An 18,378-nucleotide genomic window follows, 5' to 3' on the forward strand; every position below is an offset into this window, starting at 1 on the left:
AGTCGATGTGACAGTTGATCATGGTCAAAAGGCCGAGAAGCAATAATGCTGAAATGGAAAACGATTTAAGTAGGGTGGATCGCATTCTTGTTCCATGTGGGGACTAAGCCTCTAACCCAATAGCAGCAAGTAGGTGAAGCCGAAATGAATCGACGATCCTACAAGGCCGAGTAGAGGGTACCAAACAGGGACCAAGTGACTTGGGTAGATCAAAATGCCTATCAACGTCCCAGATGGGAAACAGGGACACCCCTAAGGGCTAAAGTCGATGTGACACTTGATCATGGTCAAAAGGCCGAGAAGCAATAATGCTGAAATGGAAAAAGATTTAAGTAGGGTGGATTGCATTCTTGTTCCATATGGGGACTAAGCCTCTAACCCAATAGCAGCAAGTAGGTGAAGCCGAATTGAATTGACGATCCTACAAGGCCGAGCAGAGGGTACCCCACAGGGACCAAGTGGCTTGGGTAGATCAAAATGCCTATCAATGTCCCAGCTGGGAAACAGGGACACCCCTAAGGGTTAAAGTCGATGTGACACTTGATCATGGTCAAAAGGCCGATAAGCAATAATGCTGAAATGGAAAAAGATTTAAGTAGGGTGGATCGCATTCTCGTTCCATGTGGGGACTAAGCCTCTAACTAGCAGCAAGTAGGTGAAGCCGAATTGAATCGACGATCCTACAAGGCCGAGCAGAGGGTACCCCACAGGGACCAAGTGACTTGGGTAGATCAAAATCCCTATCAACATCCAAGCTGGGAAACAGGGACACCCCTAAGGACTAAAGTCGAAGTGACACTTGATCATGGTCAAAAGGCCGAGAAGCAATAATGCTGAAATGGAAAAAGTTTTAAGTAGGGTGGATCGCATTCTCGTTCCATGTGGGGACTAAGCCTCTAACCCAATAGCAGCAAGTAGGTGAAGCCGAATTGAATCTACGATCCTACAAGGCCGAGCAGAGGGTACCCCACAGGGACCAAGTGACTTGGGTAGATCAAAATGCCTATCAACGTCCCAGCTGGGAAACAGGGACACCTCTAAGGGCTAAAGTCGATGTGACACTTGATCATGGTCAAAAGGCCGAGAAGCAATAATGCTGAAATGGAAAAAGATTTAAGTAGGGTGGATCGCATTCTCGTTCCATATGGGGACTAAGCCTCTAACCCAATAGCAGCAAGTAGGTGAAGCTGAATTGAATCGACGATCCTTCAAGGCCGAGCAGAGGGTACCCCACAGGGACCAAGTGACTTGGGTAGATCAAAATGCCTATCAACGTCCCAGCTGGGAAATAGGGACACCCCTAAGGGCTAAAGTCGATGTGACACTTGATCATGGTCAAAAGGCCGAGAAGCAATAATGCTGAAATGGAAAAAGATTTAAGTAGGGTGGATCGCATTCTCGTTCCATGTGGGGACTAAGCCTCTAACCCAAATGCAGCAAGTAGGTGAAGCCGAATTGAATCGACGATCCCATAAGGTCGAGCAGAGGCTACCCCACAGGGACCAAGTGACTTGGGTAGATCAAAATGCCTATCAACGTCCCAGCTGGGAAACAGGGACACCCCTAAGGGCTAAAGTCTATGTGACACTTGATCATGGTCAAAAGGCCGAGAAGCAATAATGCTGAAATGGAAAAAGATTTAAGTAGGGTGGATCGCATTCTCGTTCCATGTGGGGACTAAGCCTCTAACCCAATAGCAGCAAGTAGGTGAAGCCAAATTGAATCGACGATCCTACAAGGCCGAGCAGAGGGTACCCCACAGGGACCAAGTGACTTGGGTAGATCAAAATGCCTATCAACGTCCCAGATGGGAAACAGGGACACCCCTAAGGGCTAAAGTCGATGTGACACTTGATCATGGCCAAAAGGCCGAGAAGCAATAATGCTGAAATGGAAAAAGATTTAAGTAGGGTGGATTGCATTCTCGTTCCATATGGGGACTAAGCCTCTAACCCAATAGCAGCAAGTAGGTGAAGCCGAATTGAATCGACGATCCTACAAGGCCGAGCAGAGGGTACCCCACAGGGACCAAGTGGCTTGGGTAGATCAAAATGCCTATCAACGTCCCAGCTGGGAAACAGGGACACCCCTAAGGGCTGAAGTCGATGTGACACTTGATCATGGTCAAAAGGCCGAGAAGCAATAATGCTGAAATGGAAAAAGATTTAAGTAGGTTGGATCGCATTCTCGTTCCATGTGGGGACTAAGCCTCTAACCCAATAGCAGCAAGTAGGTGAAGCCGAATTGAATCGACGATCCTACAAGGTCGAGCAGAGGGTACCCCACAGGGACCAAGTGACTTGGGTAGATCAAAATGCCTATCAACGTCCCAGCTGGGAAACAGGGACACCCCTAAGGGTTAAAGTCGATGTGACACTTGATCATGGTCAAAAGGACGAGAAGCAATAATGCTGAAATGGAAAAAGATTTAAGTAGGGTGGATCGCATTCTCGTTCCATGTGGGGACTAAGCCTCTAACCCAATAGCAGCAAGTAGGTGAAGCCAAATTGAATCGACGATTCTACAAGGCCGAGCAGAGGGTACCCCACAGGGACCAAGTGGCTTGGGTAGATCAAAATGCCTATCAACGTCCCAGCTGGGAAACAGGGACACCCCTAAGGGTTAAAGTCGATGTGACACTTGATCATGGTCAAAAGGCCGATAAGCAATAATGCTGAAATGGAAAAAGATTTAAGTAGGGTGGATCGCATTCTCGTTCCATGTGGGGACTAAGCCTCTAACTAGCAGCAAGTAGGTGAAGCCGAATTGAATCGACGATCCTACAAGGCCGAGCAGAGGGTACCCCACAGGGACCAAGTGACTTGGGTAGATCAAAATGCCTATCAACGTCCCAGCTGGGAAACAGGGACACCTCTAAGGGCTAAAGTCGATGTGACACTTGATCATGGTCAAAAGGCCGAGAAGCAATAATGCTGAAATGGAAAAAGATTTAAGTAGGGTGGATCGCATTCTCGTTCCATATGGGGACTAAGCCTCTAACCCAATAGCAGCAAGTAGGTGAAGCTGAATTGAATCGACGATCCTACAAGGCCGAGCAGAGGGTACCCCACAGGGACCAAGTGACTTGGGTAGATCAAAATGCCTATCAACGTCCCAGCTGGGAAATAGGGACACCCCTAAGGGCTAAAGTCGATGTGACACTTGATCATAGTCAACAGGCCGAGAAGCAATAATGCTGAAAAGGAAAAAGATTTAAGTAGGGTGGATCGCATTTTCGTTCCATGTGGGGACTAAGCCTCTAACCCAATAGCAGCAAGTAGGTGAAACCGAACTGAATCGACGATCCTACAAGGCCGAGCAGAGGGTACCCCACAGGGACCAAGTGGCTTGGGTAGATCAAAATGCCTATCAACGTCCCAGCTGGGAAACAGGGACACCCCGAAGGGCTAAAGTCGATGTGACACTTGATCATGGTCAAAAGGCCGAGAAGCAATAATGCTGAAATGGAAAAAGATGTAAGTAAGGTGGATCGCATTCTCGTTCCATGTGGGGACTAAGCCTCTAACCCAATAGCAGCAAGTAGGTGAAGCCGAATTGAATCGACGATCCCATAAGGTCGAGCAGAGGGTACCCCACAGGGACCAAGTGACTTGGGTAGATCAAAATGCCTATCAACGTCCCAGCTGGGAAACAGGGACACCCCTAAGGGCTAAAGTCAATGTGACACTTGATCATGGTCAAAAGGCCGAGAAGCAATAATGCTGAAATGGAAAAAGATTTAAGTAGGGTGGATCGCATTCTCGTTCCATTTGGGGACTAAGCCTCTAACCCAATAGCAGCAAGTAGGTGAAGCCAAATTGAATCGACGATCCTACAAGGCCGAGCAGAGGGTACCCCACAGGGACCAAGTGACTTGGGTAGATCAAAATGCCTATCAACGTCCCAGATGGGAAACAGGGACACCCCTAAGGGCTAAAGTCGATGTGACACTTGATCATGGCCAAAAGGCCGAGAAGCAATAATGCTGAAATGGAAAAAGATTTAAGTAGGGTGGATTGCATTCTCGTTCCATATGGGGACTAAGCCTCTAACCCAATAGCAGCAAGTAGGTGAAGCCGAATTGAATCGACGATCCTACAAGGCCGAGCAGAGGGTACCCCACAGGGACCAAGTGGCTTGGGTAGATCAAAATGCCTATCAACGTCCCAGCTGGGAAACAGGGACACCCCTAAGGGCTGAAGTCGATGTGACACTTGATCATGGTCAAAAGGCCGAAAAGCAATAATGCTGAAATGGAAAAAGATTTAAGTAGGGTGGATCGCATTCTCGTTCCATGTGGGTATTAAGCCTCTAACCCAATAGCAGCAAGTAGGTGAAGCCGAATTGAATCGACGATCCTACAAGGACGAGCAGAGGGTACCCCACAGGGACCAAGTGACTTGGGTAGATCAAAATGCCTATCAACGTCCCAGATGGGAAACAGGGACACCCCTAAGGGCTAAAGTCGATGTGACAGTTGATCATGGTCAAAAGGCCGAGAAGCAATAATGCTGAAATGGAAAACGATTTAAGTAGGGTGGATCGCATTCTTGTTCCATGTGGGGACTAAGCCTCTAACCCAATAGCAGCAAGTAGGTGAAGCCGAAATGAATCGACGATCCTACAAGGCCGAGTAGAGGGTACCAAACAGGGACCAAGTGACTTGGGTAGATCAAAATGCCTATCAACGTCCCAGATGGGAAACAGGGACACCCCTAAGGGCTAAAGTCGATGTGACACTTGATCATGGTCAAAAGGCCGAGAAGCAATAATGCTGAAATGGAAAAAGATTTAAGTAGGGTGGATTGCATTCTTGTTCCATATGGGGACTAAGCCTCTAACCCAATAGCAGCAAGTAGGTGAAGCCAAATTGAATTGACGATCCTACAAGGCCGAGCAGAGGGTACCCCACAGGGACCAAGTGGCTTGGGTAGATCAAAATGCCTATCAACGTCCCAGCTGGGAAACAGGGACACCCCTAAGGGTTAAAGTCGATGTGACACTTGATCATGGTCAAAAGGCCGATAAGCAATAATGCTGAAATGGAAAAAGATTTAAGTAGGGTGGATCGCATTCTCGTTCCATGTGGGGACTAAGCCTCTAACTAGCAGCAAGTAGGTGAAGCCGAATTGAATCGACGATCCTACAAGGCCGAGCAGAGGGTACCCCACAGGGACCAAGTGACTTGGGTAGATCAAAATCCCTATCAACATCCAAGCTGGGAAACAGGGACACCCCTAAGGACTAAAGTCGAAGTGACACTTGATCATGGTCAAAAGGCCGAGAAGCAATAATGCTGAAATGGAAAAAGTTTTAAGTAGGGTGGATCGCATTCTCGTTCCATGTGGGGACTAAGCCTCTAACCCAATAGCAGCAAGTAGGTGAAGCCGAATTGAATCTACGATCCTACAAGGCCGAGCAGAGGGTACCCCACAGGGACCAAGTGACTTGGGTAGATCAAAATGCCTATCAACGTCCCAGCTGGGAAACAGGGACACCTCTAAGGGCTAAAGTCGATGTGACACTTGATCATGGTCAAAAGGCCGAGAAGCAATAATGCTGAAATGGAAAAAGATTTAAGTAGGGTGGATAGCATTCTCGTTCCATATGGGGACTAAGCCTCTAACCCAATAGCAGCAAGTAGGTGAAGCCGAATTGAATCGACGATCCTACAAGGCCGAGCAGAGGGTACCCCACAGGGACCAAGTGACTTGGGTAGATAAAATTGCCTATCAACGTCCCAGCTGGGAAACAGGGACACCCCTAAGGGCTAAAGTCGATGTGACACTTGATCATGGTCAAAAGGCCGAGAAGCAATAATGCTGAAATGGAAAAAGATGTAAGTAGGGTGGATCGCATTCTCGTTCCATGTGGGGACTAAGCCTCTAACCCAATAGCAGCAAGTAGGTGAAGCCGAATTGAATCGACGATCCCATAAGGCCGAGCAGAGGGTACCCCACAGGGACCAAGTGACTTGGGTAGATCAAAATGCCTATCAATGTCCCAGATGGGAAACAGGGACACCCCTAAGGGCTAAAGTCGATGTGACACTTGATCATGGTCAAAAGGCCGAGAAGCAATAATGCTGAAATGGAAAAAGATTTAAGTAGGGTGGATCGCATTCTCGTTCCATGTGGGGACTAAGCCTCTAACCCAATAGCAGCAAGTAGGTGAAGCCAAATTGAATCGACGATCCTACAAGGCCGAGCAGAGGGTACCCCACAGGGACCAAGTGACTTGGGTAGATCAAAATGCCTATCAATGTCCCAGATGGGAAACAAGGACACCCCTAAGGGCTAAAGTCGATGTGACACTTGATCATGGTCAAAAGGCCGAGAAGCAATAATGCTGAAATGGAAAAAGATTTAAGTAGGGTGGATTGCATTCTCGTTCCATATGGGGACTAAGCCTCTAACCCAATAGCAGCAAGTAGGTGAAGCCGAATTGAATCGACGATCCTACAAGGCCGAGCAGAGGGTACCCCACAGGGACCAAGTGGCTTGGGTAGATCAAAATGCCTATCAACGTCCCAGCTGGGAAACAGGGACACCCCTAAGGGCTAAAGTCGATGTGACACTTGATCATGGTCAAAAGGCCGAGAAGCAATAATGCTGAAATGGAAAAAGATTTAAGTAGGGTGGATCGCATTCTCGTTCCATGTGGGGATTAAGCCTCTAACCCAATAGCAGCAAGTAGGTGAAGCCGAATTAAATCCAAGATCCTACAAGGCCGAGCAGAGGGTACCCCACAGGGACCAAGTGATTTGGGTAGATCAAAATGCCTATCAATGTCCCAGCTGGTAAACAGGGACACCCCTAAGGGCTAAAGTCGATGTGACACTTGATCATGGTCAAAAGGCCGAGAAGCAATAATGCTGAAATGGAAAAAGATTTAAGTAGGGTGGATCGCATTCTCGTTCCATGTGGGGACTAAGCCTCTAACCCAATAGCAGCAAGTAGGTGAAGCCAAATTGAATCGACGATCCTACAAGGCCGAGCAGAGGGTACCCCACAGGGACCAAGTGACTTGGGTAGATCAAAATGCCTATCAATGTCCCAGATGGGAAACAGGGACACCCCTAAGGGCTAAAGTCGATGTGACACTTGATCATGGTCAAAAGGCCGAGAAGCAATAATGCTGAAATGGAAAAAGATTTAAGTAGGGTGGATCGCATTCTCGTTCCATGTGGGGACTAAGCCTCTAACCCAATAGCAGCAAGTAGGTGAAGCCGAATTGAATCGACGATCCTACAAGGCCGAGCAGAGGGTACCCCACAGGGACCAAGTGACTTGGGTAGATCAAAATGCCTATCAACGTCCCAGCTGGGAAACAGGGACACCCCTAAGGGCTAAAGTCGATGTGACACTTGATCATGGTCAAAAGGCCGAGAAGCAATAATGCTGAAATGGAAAAAGATTTAAGTAGGGTGGATTGCATTCTCGTTCCATATGGGGACTAAGCCTCTAACCCAATAGCAGCAAGTAGGTGAAGCCGAATTGAATCGACGATCTTACAAGGCCGAGCAGAGGGTACCCCACAGGGACCAAGTGGCTTGGGTAGATCAAAATGCCTATCAACGTCCCAGCTGGGAAACAGGGACACCCCTAAGGGCTAAAGTCGATGCGACACTTGATCATGGTCAAAAGGCCGAGAAGCAATAATGCTGAAATGGAAAAAGATTTAAGTAGGGTGGATCGCATTCTCGTTCCATGTGGGGACTAAGCCTCTAACCCAATAGCAGCAAGTAGGTGAAGCCAAAATGAATAGACGATCCTACAAGGCCGAGCAGAGGGTACCCCACAGGGACCAAGTGACTTGGGTAGATCAAAATGCCTATCAACGTCCCAGCTGGGAAACAGGGACACCCCTAAGGGCTAAAGTCTATGTGACACTTGATCATGGTCAAAAGGCCGAGAAGCAATAATGCTGAAATGGAAAAAGATTTAAGTAGGGTGGATCGCATTCTCGTTCCATGTGGGGACTAAGCCTCTAACCCAATAGCATCAAGTAGGTGAAGCCAAATTGAATCGACGATCCTACAAGGCCGAGCAGAGGGTACCCCACAGGGACCAAGTGACTTGGGTAGATCAAAATGCCTATCAATGTCCCAGATGGGAAACAGGGACACCCCTAAGGGCTAAAGTCGATGTGACACTTGATCATGGTCAAAAGGCCGAGAAGCAATAATGCTGAAATGGAAAAAGATTTAAGTAGGGTGGATCGCATTCTCGTTCCATGTGGGGACTAAGCCTCTAACCCAATAGCAGCAAGTAGGTGAAGCCGAATTGAATCGACGATCCTACAAGGCCGAGCAGAGGGTACCCCACAGGGACCAAGTGACTTGGGTAGATCAAAATGCCTATCAACGTCCCAGCTGGGAAACAGGGACACCCCTAAGGGCTAAAGTCGATGTGACACTTGATCATGGTCAAAAGGCCGAGAAGCAATAATGCTGAAATGGAAAAAGATTTAAGTAGGGTGGATTGCATTCTCGTTCCATATGGGGACTAAGCCTCTAACCCAATAGCAGCAAGTAGGTGAAGCCGAATTGAATCGACGATCCTACAAGGCCGAGCAGAGGGTACCCCACAGGGACCAAGTGACTTGGGTAGATCAAAATGCCTATCAACGTCCCAGCTGGGAAACAGGGACACCCCTAAGGGCTAAAGTCGATGTGACACTTGATCATGGTCAAAAGGCCGAGAAGCAATAATGCTGAAATGGAAAAAGATTTAAGTAGGGTGGATCGCATTCTCGTTCCATGTGGGGACTAAGCCTCTAACCCAATAGCAGCAAGTAGGTGAAGCCGAAATGAATCGACGATCCTACAAGGCCGAGCAGAGGATACCAAACAGGGACCAAGTGACTTGGGTAGATCAAAATGCCTATCAACGTCCCAGATGGGAAACAGGGACACCCCCAAGGGCTAAAGTCGATGTGACACTTGATCATGGTCAAAAGGCCGAGAAGCAATAATGCTGAAATGGAAAAAGATTTAAGTAGGGTGGATTGCATTCTCGTTCCATATGGGGACTAAGCCTCTAACCCAATAGCAGCAAGTAGGTGAAGCCGAATTGAATCGACGATCCTACAAGGCCGAGCAGAGGGTACCCCACAGGGACCAAGTGGCTTGGGTAGATCAAAATGCCTATCAACGTCCCAGCTGGGAAACAGGGACACCCCTAAGGGCTAAAGTCGATGTGACACTTGATCATGGTCAAAAGGCCGAGAAGCAATAATGCTGAAATGGAAAAAGATTTAAGTAGGGTGGATCGCATTCTCGTTCCATGTGGGGACTAAGCCTCTAACCCAATAGCAGCAAGTAGGTGAAGCCGAATTGAATCGACGATCCTACAAGGTCGAGCAGAGGGTACCCCACAGGGACCAAGTGACTTGGGTAGATCAAAATGCCTATCAACGTCCCAGCTGGGAAACAAGGACACCCCTAAGGGTTAAAGTCGATGTGACACTTGATCATGGTCAAAAGGCCGAGAAGCAATAATGCTGAAATGGAAATAGATTTAAAGGGGTTCTGCACTCATAATACAACATTTGCCCATTCTGTTGCCTCTAGTTAATATATCTCATAATGCCACCTGTTTTTTTTTTTTTGATTCACCTACCTTTTGTAATCTTCAGTAGTTTATTTTAAACCCCTGCGGCGATGGGCGGTCTCTTGCGGGGATCAGCGTCATTTCCTGTTGAAGCCCGCACTGTCTCCTGGGATCTCGTTCGTGTAATCCCAGGAGACATTGCGGCTAATGCACCCGACATCTCGCGAGATTTCGGGTGCTACAGCCGACATCTCGCGTGATTTTGGTAATTACAGCCGAGATCTCGCGAGATCTCGGCTATAATTACCGAAATCACGCGAGATGTCGGCTGTAGCACCCGAAATCTCGCGAGATGTCGGCTGTAGCACCCGAAATCTCGCGAGATGTCGGGTGCATTAGCCGCAATGTCTCCTGGGATTACACGAACGAGATCCCAGGAGACAGTGCGGGCTTCAACAGGAAATGACGCTGATCCCCGCAAGAGACCGCCCATCGCCGCAGGGGTTTAAAATAAACTACTGAAGATTACAAAAGGTAGGTGAATCAAAAAAAAAAAACAGGTGGCATTATGAGATATATTAACTAGAGGCAACAGAATGGGCAAATGTTGTATTATGAGTGCAGAACCCCTTTAAGTAGGGTGGATCGCATTCTCGTTCCATGTGGGGACTAAGCCTCTAACCCAATAGCAGCAAGTAGGTGAAGCTGAATTGAATCGACGATCCTACAAGGCCGAGCAGAGGGTACCCCACAGGGACCAAGTGACTTGGGTAGATCAAAATGCCTATCAACGTCCCAGCTGGGAAACAGGGACACCCCTAAGGGCTAAAGTCGATGTGACACTTGATCATGGTCAAAAGGCCGAGAAGCAATAATGCTGAAATGGAAAAAGATTTAAGTAGGGTGGATCGCATTCTCGTTCCGTATGGGGACTAAGCCTCTAACCCAATAGCAGCAACTAGATGAAGCCGAATTGAATCGACGATCCTATAAGGCCGAACAGAGGGTACCCCACAGGGACCAAGTGGCTTGGGTAGATCAAAAGGCCTATCAACGTCCCAGCTGGGAAACAGGGACACCCCTAAGGGCTAAAGTCGATGTGACACTTGATCATGGTCAAAAGGCCGAGAAGCAATAATGCTGAAATGGAAAAAGATTTAAGTAGGGTGGATCGCATTCTCGTTCCATATGGGGACTAAGCCTCTAACCCAATAGCAGCAAGTAGGTGAAGCCGAATTGAATCGACGATCCTACAAGGCCGAGCAGAGGGTACCCCACAGGGACCAAGTGACTTGGGTAGATCAAAATGCCTATCAACGTCCCAGCTGGGAAATAGGGACACCCCTAAGGGCTAAAGTCGATGTGACACTTGATCATGGTCAAAAGGCCGAGAAGCAATAATGCTGAAATGGAAAAAGATTTAAGTAGGGTGGATCGCATTCTCGTTCCATGTGGGGACTAAGCCTCTAACCCAATAGCAGCAAGTAGGTGAAGCCGAATTGAATCGACGATCCTACAAGGCCGAGCAGAGGGTACCCCACAGGGACCAAGTGGCTTGGGTAGATCAAAATGCCTATCAACGTCCCAGCTGGGAAACAGGGACACCCCTAAGGGCTAAAGTCGATGTGACACTTGATCATGGTCAAAAGGCCGAGAAGCAATAATGCTGAAATGGAAAAAGATTTAAGTAGGGTGGATCGCATTCTCGTTCCACGTGGGGACTAAGCCTCTAACCCAATAGCAGCAAGTAGGTGAAGCCGAATTGAATCGACGATCCTACAAGGCCGAGCAGAGGGTACCCCACAGGGACCAAGTGACTTGGGTAGATCAAAATGTCTATCAACGTCCTAGCTGGGAAACAGGGACACCCCTAAGGGCTAAAGTCGATGTGACACTTGATCATGGTCAAAAGGCTGAGAAGCAATAATGCTGAAATGGAAAAAGATTTAAGTAGGGTGGATCGCATTCTCGTTCCATGTGGGGACTAAGACTCTAACCCAATAGCAGCAAGTAGGTGAAGCCGAAATGAATCGACGATCCTACAAGGCCGAGCAGAGGGTACCCCACAGGGACCAAGTGACTTGGGTAGATCAAAATGCCTATCAACGTCCCAGCTGGGATATAGGGACACCCCTAAGGGCTAAAGTCGATGTGACACTTGATCATGGTCAAAAGGCCGAGAAGCAATAATGCTGAAATGGAAAAAGATTTAAGTAGGGTGGATCGCATTCTCGTTCCATATGGGGACTAAGCCTCTAACCCAATAACAGCAAGTTAGTGAAGCCGAATTGAATCGACGATTCTACAAGGCCGAGCAGAGGGTACCCCACAGGGACCAAGTGGCTTGGGTAGATCAAAATGCCTATCAACGTCCCAGCTGGGAAACAGGGACACCCCTAAGGGCTAAAGTCGAAGTGACACTTGATCATGGTCAAAAGGCCGAGAAGCAATAATGCTGAAATGGAAAAAGTTTTAAGTAGGGTGGATCGCATTCTTGTTCCATATGGGGACTAAGCCTCTAACCCAATAGCAGCAAGTAGGTGAAGCCGAATTGAATCTACGATCCTACAAGGCCGAGCAGAGGGTACCCCACAGGGACCAAGTGACTTGGGTAGATCAAAATGCCTATCAACGTCCCAGCTGGGAAACAGGGACACCTCTAAGGGCTAAAGTCGATGTGACACTTGATCATGGTCAAAAGGCCGAGAAGCAATAATGCTGAAATGGAAAAAGATTTAAGTAGGGTGGATCGCATTCTCGTTCCATATGGGGACTAAGCCTCTAACCCAATAGCAGCAAGTAGGTGAAGCCGAATTGAATCGACGATCCTACAAGGCCGAGCAGAGGGTACCCCACAGGGACCAAGTGACTTGGGTAGATCAAATTGCCTATAAAGTCCCAGCTGGGAAATAGGGACACCCCTCAGGGCTAAAGTCGATGTGACACTTGATCATGGTCAAAAGGCCGAGAAGCAATAATGCTGAAATGGAAAAAGATGTAAGTAGGGTGGATCGCATTCTCGTTCCATGTGGGGACTAAGCCTCTAACCCAATAGCAGCAAGTAGGTGAAGCTGAATTGAATCGACGATCCTACAAGGCCGAGCAGAGGGTACCCCACAGGGACCAAGTGACTTGGGTAGATCAAAATGCCTATCAACGTCCCAGCTGGGAAACAGGGACACCCCTAAGGGCTAAAGTCGATGTGACACTTGATCATGGTCAAAAGGCCGAGAAGCAATAATGCTGAAATGGAAAAAGATTTAAGTAGGGTGGATCGCATTCTCGTTCCGTATGGGGACTAAGCCTCTAACCCAATAGCAGCAACTAGATGAAGCCGAATTGAATCGACGATCCTATAAGGCCGAGCAGAGGGTACCCCACAGGGACCAAGTGGCTTGGGTAGATCAAAAGGCCTATCAACGTCCCAGCTGGGAAACAGGGACACCCCTAAGGGCTAAAGTCGATGTGACACTTGATCATGGTCAAAAGGCCGAGAAGCAATAATGCTGAAATGGAAAAAGATTTAAGTAGGGTGGATCGCATTCTCGTTCCATATGGGGACTAAGCCTCTAACCCAATAGCAGCAAGTAGGTGAAGCCGAATTGAATCGACGATCCTACAAGGCCGAGCAGAGGGTACCCCACAGGGACCAAGTGACTTGGGTAGATCAAAATGCCTATCAACGTCCCAGCTGGGAAATAGAGACACCCCTAAGGGCTAAAGTCGATGTGACACTTGATCATGGTCAAAAGGCCGAGAAGCAATAATGCTGAAATGGAAAAAGATTTAAGTAGGGTGGATCGCATTCTCGTTCCATGTGGGGACTAAGCCTCTAACCCAATAGCAGCAAGTAGGTGAAGCCGAATTGAATCAACGATCCTACAAGGCCGAGCAGAGGGTACCCCACAGGGACCAAGTGGCTTGGGTAGATCAAAATGCCTATCAACGTCCCAGCTGGGAAACAGGGACACCCCTAAGGGCTAAAGTCGATGTGACACTTGATCATGGTCAAAAGGCCGAGAAGCAATAATGCTGAAATGGAAAAAGATTTAAGTAGGGTGGATCGCATTCTCGTTCCACGTGGGGACTAAGCCTCTAACCCAATAGCAGCAAGTAGGTGAAGCCGAATTGAATCGACGATCCTACAAGGCCGAGCAGAGGGTACCCCACAGGGACCAAGTGACTTGGGTAGATCAAAATGTCTATCAACGTCCTAGCTGGGAAACAGGGACACCCCTAAGGGCTAAAGTCGATGTGACACTTGATCATGGTCAAAAGGCTGAGAAGCAATAATGCTGAAATGGAAAAAGATTTAAGTAGGGTGGATCGCATTCTCGTTCCATGTGGGGACTAAGACTCTAACCCAATAGCAGCAAGTAGGTGAAGCCGAAATGAATCGACGATCCTACAAGGCCGAGCAGAGGGTACCCCACAGGGACCAAGTGACTTGGGTAGATCAAAATGCCTATCAACGTCCCAGCTGGGATATAGGGACACCCCTAAGGGCTAAAGTCGATGTGACACTTGATCATGGTCAAAAGGCCGAGAAGCAATAATGCTGAAATGGAAAAAGATTTAAGTAGGGTGGATCGCATTCTCGTTCCATATGGGGACTAAGCCTCTAACCCAATAACAGCAAGTTAGTGAAGCCGAATTGAATCGACGATTCTACAAGAACGAGCAGAGGGTACCCCACAGGGACCAAGTGGCTTGGGTAGATCAAAATGCCTATCAACGTCCCAGCTGGGAAACAGGGACACCCCTAAGGGCTAAAGTCGAAGTGACACTTGATCATGGTCAAAAGGCCGAGAAGCAATAATGCTGAAATGGAAAAAGTTTTAAGTAGGGTGGATCGCATTCTTGTTCCATATGGGGACTAAGCCTCTAACCCAATAGCAGCAAGTAGGTGAAGCCGAATTGAATCTACGATCCTACAAGGCCGAGCAGAGGGTACCCCACAGGGACCAAGTGACTTGGGTAGATCAAAATGCCTATCAACGTCCCAGCTGGGAAACAGGGACACCTCTAAGGGCTAAAGTCGATGTGACACTTGATCATGGTCAAAAGGCCGAGAAGCAATAATGCTGAAATGGAAAAAGATTTAAGTAGGGTGGATCGCATTCTCGTTCCATATGGGGACTAAGCCTCTAACCCAATAGCAGCAAGTAGGTGAAGCCGAATTGAATCGACGATCCTACAAGGCCGAGCAGAGGGTACCCCACAGGGACCAAGTGACTTGGGTAGATCAAATTGCCTATAAAGTCCCAGCTGGGAAATAGGGACACCCCTCAGGGCTAAAGTCGATGTGACACTTGATCATGGTCAAAAGGCCGAGAAGCAATAATGCTGAAATGGAAAAAGATGTAAGTAGGGTGGATCGCATTCTCGTTCCATGTGGGGACTAAGCCTCTAACCCAATAGCAGCAAGTAGGTGAAGCTGAATTGAATCGACGATCCTACAAGGCCGAGCAGAGGGTACCCCACAGGGACCAAGTGACTTGGGTAGATCAAAATGCCTATCAACGTCCCAGCTGGGAAACAGGGACACCCCTAAGGGCTAAAGTCGATGTGACACTTGATCATGGTCAAAAGGCCGAGAAGCAATAATGCTGAAATGGAAAAAGATTTAAGTAGGGTGGATCGCATTCTCGTTCCGTATGGGGACTAAGCCTCTAACCCAATAGCAGCAACTAGATGAAGCCGAATTGAATCGACGATCCTATAAGGCCGAGCAGAGGGTACCCCACAGGGACCAAGTGGCTTGGGTAGATCAAAAGGCCTATCAACGTCCCAGCTGGGAAACAGGGACACCCCTAAGGGCTAAAGTCGATGTGACACTTGATCATGGTCAAAAGGCCGAGAAGCAATAATGCTGAAATGGAAAAAGATTTAAGTAGGGTGGATCGCATTCTCGTTCCATATGGGGACTAAGCCTCTAACCCAATAGCAGCAAGTAGGAGAAGCCGAATTGAATCGACGATCCTACAAGGCCGAGCAGAGGGTACCCCACAGGGACCAAGTGACTTGGGTAGATCAAAATGCCTATCAACGTCCCAGCTGGGAAATAGAGACACCCCTAAGGGCTAAAGTCGATGTGACACTTAATCATGGTCAAAAGGCCGAGAAGCAATAATGCTGAAATGGAAAAAGATTTAACTAGGGTGGATCGCATTCTCGTTCCATGTGGGGACTAAGCTTCTAACCCAATAGCAGCAAGTAGGTGAAGCCGAATTGAATCGACGATCCTACAAGGCCGAGCAGAGGGTACCCCACAGGGACCAAGTGGCTTGGGTAGATCAAAATGCCTATCAACGTCCCAGCTGGGAAACAGGGACACCCCTAAGGGCTAAAGTCGATGTGACACTTGATCATGGTCAAAAGGCCGAGAAGCAATAATGCTGAAATGGAAAAAGATTTAAGTAGGGTGGATCGCATTCTCGTTCCATGTGGGGACTAAGCCTCTAACCCAATAGCAGCAAGTAGGTGAAGCCGAATTGAATCGACGATCCTACAAGGCCGAGCAGAGGGTACCCCACAGGGACCAAGTGACTTGGGTAGATCAAAATGTCTATCAACGTCCTAGCTGGGAAACAGGGACACCCCTAAGGGCTAAAGTCGATGTGACACTTGATCATGGTCAAAAGGCTGAGAAGCAATAATGCTGAAATGGAAAAAGATTTAAGTAGGGTGGATCGCATTCTCGTTCCATGTGGGGACTAAGAATCTAACCCAATAGCAGCAAGTAGGTGAAGCCGAAATGAATCGACGATCCTACAAGGCCGAGCAGAGGGTACCCCACAGGGACCAAGTGACTTGGGTAGATCAAAATGCCTATCAACGTCCCAGATGGGAAACAGGGACACCCCTCAGGGCTAAAGTCGATGTGACACTTGATCATGGTCAAAAGGCAGAGAAGCAATAATGCTGAAATGGAAAAAGATTTAAGTAGGGTGGATCGCATTCTCGTTCCATGTGGGGACTAAGACTCTAACCCAATAGCAGCAAGTAGGTGAAGCCGAAATGAATTGACGATCCTACAAGGCCGAGCAGAGGGTACCCCACAGGGACCAAGTGACTTGGGTAGATCAAAATGCCTATCAACGTCCCAGCTGGGAAATAGGGACACCCCTAAGGGCTAAAGTCGATGTGACACTTGATCATGGTCAAAAGGCCGAGAAGCAATAATTCTGAAATGGAAAAAGATTTAAGTAGGGTAGATCGCATTCTCGTTCCATATGGGGACTAAGCCTCTAACCCAATAGCAGCAAGTAGGTGAAGCCGAATTGAATCGACGATCCTACAAGGCCGAGCAGAGGGTACCCCACAGGGACCAAGTGACTTGGGTAGATCAAAATGCCTATCAACGTCCCATCTGGGAAACAGGGACACCCCTAAGGGCTAAAGTCGATGTGACACTTGATCATGGTCAAAAGGCCGAGAAGCTATAATGCTGAAATGGAAAAAGATTTAAGTAGGGTGGATCGCATTCTCGTTCCATGTGGGGACTAAGACTCTAACCCAATAGCAGCAAGTAGGTGAAGCTGAAATGAATCGACGATCCTACAAGGCCAAGCAGAGGGTACCCCACAGGGACCAAGTGACTTGGGTAGATCAAAATGCCTATCAACGTCCCAGATGGGAAACAGGGACACCACCTAAGGGCTAAAGTCGATGTGACACTTGATCATGGTCAAAAGGCCGAGAAGCAATAATGCTGAAATGGAAAAAGATTTAAGTAGGGTGGATCGCATTCTCGTTCCATGTGGGGACTAAGCCTCTAACCCAATAGCAGCAAGTAGGTGAAGCCGAATTGAATCGACGATCCTACAAGGCCGAGCAGAGGGTACCCCACAGGGACCAAGTGACTTGGGCAGATCAAAATGCCTATCAACGTCCCAGCTGGGAAATAGGGACACCCCTAAGGGCTAAAGTCGATGTGACACTTGATCATGGTCAAAAGGCCGAGAAGCAATAATGCTGAAATGGAAAAAGATTTAAGTAGGGTGGATCGCATTCTCGTTCCATGTGGGGACTAAGCCTCTAACCCAATAGCAGCAAGTAGGTGAAGCCGAATTGAATCGACGATCCTACAAGGCCGAGCAGAGGGTACCCCACAGGGACTAAGTGACTTGGGTAGATCAAAATGTCTATCAACGTCCTAGCTGGGAAACAGGGACACCCCTAAGGGCTAAAGTCGATGTGACACTTGATCATGGTCAAAAGGCCGAGAAGCAATAATGCTGAAATGGAAAAAGATTTAAGTAGGGTGGATCGCATTCTCGTTCCATGTGGGGACTAAGACTCTAACCCAATAGCAGCAAGTAGGTGAAGCCGAAATGAATCGACGATCCTACAAGGCCGAGCAGAGGGTACCCCACAGGGACCAAGTGACTTGGGTAGATCAAAATGCCTATCAACGTCCCAGATGGGAAATAGGGACACCCCTAAGGGCTAAAGTTGATGTGACACTTGATCATGGTCAAAAGGCCGAGAAGCAATAATGCTGAAATGGAAAAAGATTTAAGTAGGGTGGATCGCATTCTCGTTCCATATGGGGACTAAGCCTCTAACCCAATAGCAGCAAGTAGGTGAAGCCGAATTGAATCGACGATCCTACAAGGCCGAGCAGAGGGTACCCCACAGGGACCAAGTGACTTGGGTAGATCAAAATGCCTATCAACGTCCCAGCTGGGAAATAGGGACACCCCTAAGGGCTAAAGTCGATGTGACACTTGATCATGGTCAAAAGGCCGAGAAGCAATAATGCTGAAATGGAAAAAGATTTAAGTAGGGTGGATCGCATTCTCGTTCCATGTGGGGACTA

The sequence above is a fragment of the Lithobates pipiens genome, unplaced genomic scaffold, assembly GCF_037356315.1.
Source record: "Lithobates pipiens isolate NorthernLeopardFrog02 unplaced genomic scaffold, aLitPip1_a1.2 Scaffold_99, whole genome shotgun sequence".
NCBI lineage: Eukaryota > Metazoa > Chordata > Amphibia > Anura > Ranidae > Lithobates > Lithobates pipiens.